Genomic DNA, 1,162 nt, shown 5'->3' on the forward strand with positions numbered 1-1,162 from the left:
CCACCCACGGGTTTGGTGGACACTTTCTGTGTGACAGGATGTCATCACAGTGGTGTGACAATGCAGTGATGTGACATCACTATGGTCTCACAATGCCCCATGGGCCAATTAAGCCACTCACTGGGACACCAGCTATTGTGCCTCTGGAGCTCAAGGAGTTAGTGCAGGATCACAGCACCACAGGAGCTCTTGGAAGGACCCGTGGAGCAATATCTCATTGCTGGTGTCCTGCTGAAAGGCAGAGGCACTGCTGAGTGTATTGGGATATAGTGGGGAAAAGGGTGTAATAAGGGGACATAGCAGGGAGGGCAGCACCATCCTCGAACAGGATTTCAAAAGGCCTGTCACAAACCCACCCACATCCTGAGGTGGAAAGAAAAGCTGTGCTGCTGTGGGGGCCCTCCCCTCTGTGGACCCACAGTTTTCCCAACAGCCTGTCCCTCTGGCAGGTCTGCCTGGGTGTCTGTGTGTTCCCAGCTCAGCCTCAGAATATCCCCTGTGAAAAGGGGATACCACTGAAATGGATTCTGACCTGCTGAACCTCCCAATTGGGGTCAAGATCCCTGTGAAGCCTGGAACCAAACCTGTCTTCTGCAGGGGAAAGGTGGGGGAAAAGGTAAAGCAAGTAGAAAGAGGTAGATCAGCTCTCCTCTTTGGTGGAGTCCCCATCAAGTTCCTGTGGCCATCTGCTCTGCAGCAGGAGCTGCAGCCCTTCAGCCGGACAGGGCTGGGCAGTGGAGGGAAGCTCAAACTCCCTGGAACGCAGAGAAAAAGGACTTGTCAGTTCTCTGCACTGGTTTCTGGCACCTTTTCACAAGTACCAAGTGGCATCTCTTTGCTGCTCTCTTCTGCCTCCTTTGTACTCTGGAAAATCTCTTACAGCTTCACCAGCCATTTACTTATTTCACCCTGGATGATCCCTACAACCACCACCTCACTATAGACTACAACTGCCTGCATGACCCCCACCTGCGGGACTACCATAAACGTAAGGATGTCCTGAAGTTGCTGATGAGACAGGGCTTTGTCACCAGCGATAACAAGGTAGATTTGGACACCAGGCTGATCAAGCGGGTTCCCAGAGCACTTACTGCAGCCGCCTGCTGTGGGCAGAGGGCAGGGCTGTGGGCTGGTTTCCCTGGGAGCAGAAATGGTGCCAACA

Source organism: Manacus vitellinus, unplaced genomic scaffold, assembly GCF_001715985.3.
Source record: "Manacus vitellinus isolate BGI_N305 unplaced genomic scaffold, ASM171598v3 scaffold_85_pilon, whole genome shotgun sequence".
NCBI lineage: Eukaryota > Metazoa > Chordata > Aves > Passeriformes > Pipridae > Manacus > Manacus vitellinus.